This window comes from Octopus bimaculoides, chromosome 3 (assembly GCF_001194135.2).
Source record: "Octopus bimaculoides isolate UCB-OBI-ISO-001 chromosome 3, ASM119413v2, whole genome shotgun sequence".
NCBI lineage: Eukaryota > Metazoa > Mollusca > Cephalopoda > Octopoda > Octopodidae > Octopus > Octopus bimaculoides.
The window spans coordinates 55811510-55815659 of NC_068983.1; positions in this window are offsets into that span (position 1 = coordinate 55811510).

Consider the following 4150-nt stretch of genomic DNA (forward strand, 5'->3'; position numbering starts at 1 on the left):
TTTTTGTCATGAAGTACAAGTGGAAATCTGCAGTATGAGCACACAAATTGTCGCATCTTTAAGGTAATTCAGTTCATAAAACCAGTTTACATATTTTTTTAGGATTCTCTTTTTTATAATTGTCATTTTACTTGTAACTACACCTTTTCTGTTCTATATTTATGAAATGAGGAATTATGTACATTATTTCCATTATTTACATTGAAGGATATTTGTCCTCATCTTGTTTGTTGCTAACACAACATTTCGGCTGATATACCCTTCACCCTTCATCATTCCCTAAGATACCTGATGAAGGCTGAGTAGAACAGGAATCAAAAGGATCCATCGGTTAAACAAAATGGTAAAGAACCATTGATATAAACTATATAGTGACTGCATATGAGATGCTGTTTGTCCCTGTTGTTGAATTCATCTGGGCAAGTGTAAGAATTTACTACAAAAAATTTCCCACATTGGGGACACAGTAACTTTCTAACCAAGGAACTCCACTTCAATTTTTGTAATTTATATGAAGGGATTGATTTATTTGTGGTCACTGCAAAAATGTGACCTATCTCTTGTTTTAAGTTTTCAATATTGAATTTTATAGTTTACTAACTGAAGAAAGATAAACAAAACAAATAAGTTTTATATGCAGAATCAATGGCGGATTGGCCAGGTTGCCAGCTTGCCCAATGGCAAGTGGGCCCCTGTTCCATTAGAATCCATATATGTCGGCCCATGTTAGTATCTAAGGGAGCCCATCCCCTCAAATTTGAGAATTTTTTAATTCACTCCTGGAAGAATGCATTAATTATTTCAGCCTAGCATCGTTTGTAGACAGTTGAAAAGAATACTTTTAACACGATAAATAAGTAAATAAATAAATGATAACATTGTAGTTACGGGTGGGCCCCCTTAGTCTCCTGGCAACCAATAATTTTAGACCCAGGCCACCACTGTGCAGAATCTTATATTCAATAAAGTCAGCAGGCCTAATGATATAAAGCCCACAGACCATACATAACTTGCTACCTCCTGATCTAAAGCATTTGCTTCATAACCCCTTGATATAGTCCAGATCTGTGATCCTCAACTGGGGTTCATAAGACCTTTAGGGATCCTTATAAGATTTTGTTGTTAAAATTCATATGCAATAAACTGGTTTAGCTTCTACAATACACAAAATATCTTAATTTTTTTTATGTATTTCCTGATATTTTATTATAAAAATAGGTAGAGTGTGGCTGGGTGCTAAGAAGCTTCCTTCTCAACCATATGGTTCCAGGTTCAGTTCTACTGTGTGACACCTTGGGACAGTGTCTTCTACTATAGCCTCTGGCTGACCAAAGCCTTGTGAGTGGATTTGGTAGATGGAAACTGAAAGAAGCCCGTCGTATATATGTGTGTGTGTGTGTATGTCTGTGTTTATCCCTCCACCATTGCTTGACACTCGATGTTGGTGTGTTTACGCTCTTGAAACTTAGTGGTTTGGCAAATGAGACTGATAGAATAAGTGCTGGGGTTAATTTGTTCAACTAAAGGTGTTGCTCCAGCATGGCTGCAGTCAAAAATCTGAAACAAGTAAAAGAATCATCATCATCATCATTTAACGTCAGTTTTCCATGTTGGCATGGGTTGGACGGTTCGACTGGGGTCTGGGAAGCCAGAAGGCTGCACCAGGTTCCAGTCTGATCCGGCAATATTTCTACAGCTGGATGCCCTTCCTAATGCCAACCACTCCAAGAGTGTAGTGGGTGCTTTTACATGCCACTGGCACAGGGGCCAGAGGGAGCTGGCATCGACCACAATCAGATGGTGCTTTTTACGTGCCACCGGCATAGGGACCACAACTCCAATTTCCATTTGATTGTGAATGGAATTTGATTTTGATGTATTTGACTCAATAGTTGTCCTCAAGCACAGCATGTTGCCCTACGATCCAAGGTACTTTTGAGTGGGCTGATTATGCAAAACAGAAGAATAAAAGAATATAATAGGAATTTTAAAACAAAGTGGTTATGAGGGTCCATCCAAGTAAAATGGGAACCAAAGGGGTCTATTGGTTAGAAAACGGTTGAGAAACACTAGTGTTGATTAACTGAAGGGGTATCAATATGCTTTCTTTGAGCTGTATCGATATGTGTTGTAACTTGTTCAGATGTTAGGCACAATATGGTAGAAGGAGATAGAGAAAGGGTAATCATTTTTCAGTCACTAGAAATAACAACAGAAGTAAATTGATTTCAGCTAAAACCTAAAGCTAATTTATAGTCCTATCTTCCTGGCGACAGACCACTTAATCTGTCCTCTTAACAACAACAGTCTCAGCTAATTGAAGATATCTGAAGATATCGTGCTTGCTAGATTAAGTGAATTAATGCTTTGTTATAAACATTAATAATGATTTCTAACGTAGACAGAAAATCACACGTCTTTGGAGAAAGAACAAAGCTGATTAAATCAACCCCAGTAACTGACTGGTATTTTCATTTTATCATTTCCAGAAGGTATAATGGTGAGGGTATTCAGCTCAGGCACATGACATCAGTGCACAGTGTCCTTGAGTAAGGCACTTTATTTTAAGGTAGACCAGTCTACTCAGCTAAAAATGGGTACCAGGTGAATGCTAGAACAGCTCACCCACCCTCTTTCTCTTCCACCTCTCTCTTTCTCTCTCCCTCTCCCCACTTCAGCTGTCATGTTATGGATGTGCTACCATGTCAAAGGGTAGGTGGGATGAAAAGAGGGTCTACGTCTGCTAACAACAAGATAGGGAGGAACCTAAAACAATTAATAACACAAGGTACATGTCAAATCATACTTGTTCATGGGTGAAAACTGGTCAAAAATTCCCAAAAGGTGAAAGACAAAGCTGATTCAAACCTATTTGAACTCAGAATTTAAAGGTATGAAACTAAATGCTACAAAATATTTTGTTTGTCACTTTATTGATTCAGCTAACCTTGGCAAGATTTGAACTCAGAATGCAGTTGTATTTGAATATCACAATGCATATTATCTAATGTACAAATGACATCCAATCCACTGTCACTTAATAACCCTTTCTGTTGAAGCCACAAGACCTGAAACTTGACGGGAAGAGCTAGTTGATTATACTGACCCCAATGCTCAACTGGTAATTATTTCATCGACCCCAAAAGGACAAAAAGTAAAGTCAACCTCAGCAAAATTTGAACTCAGAACACAAAGATAGATGAAATACCACCAAGCAGCTTTTCTAGCATGCTAATGATTCTGCCAGTTTGCCACCTTGCTGTCACCTAATGATATAAATGCAAGGTCGGGCATTGTGAGGAAAGGGTATATTTAGCATCGTTGTGGCCGAAGCCAGTGCCATCTGACTGGCACCCGTACCAGTGGCATGTAAAAAGTACCATTCAAACATTGGACCTCAAAGAGGCAGTGACAGGTGACTGAGACCTTTGGCGATATACCGTGCTTGTGTATACCTGTCAAGCCAAGTGAGATTGTAGTGGTAGCTGATGCCAGTGTCATGTTGGTGGCACATAAAAAAATAGATTGATGGCAACATTTTCCTTTTATGGCAAAATATGCACCTAATTCAATAAAATTATGAAGGTTACTCTGATTACTATGCATAAAATGCAAAATGTTTCTTGCGGATTAGGTAGGCATAATTTGCCCCTGCCTTTCAATCTCAGTATTTAAGCTACACATAGTTCTGCTGTAGAACTCATGCTGTGTACATTTCTACAACACCGTTTTCTTTACTTGCTATAAAGGCTGAAATAGCTCTGTCTTCAACTCAGTCGCGCACCTGTGTTTCACTTATTTTTTGTATGTTTTACTACATAAATGTCGCCAATTGCTTACCCTGAGCAAATACTGACGGCACATGCCTGATATATATATATCATCATCATCATCATCGTTTAACATCCGCTTTCCATGCAAGCATAGGTTGGACGATTTGGCTGAGGACTGGCGAACCGGATGGCTGCACCAGGCTCCAATCTGATCTGGCAGAGTTTCTACAGCTGGATGCTTTCCTAACGCCAACCACTCCGAGAGTGTAGTGGGTGTTTTTACGTGCCACCGGCATGAGGGCCAGTCAGACGGTACTGGCAACAGCCACGCTCAAAATGGTATTTTTTTACATGCTATCTGCACAGGAGCCAGTCCA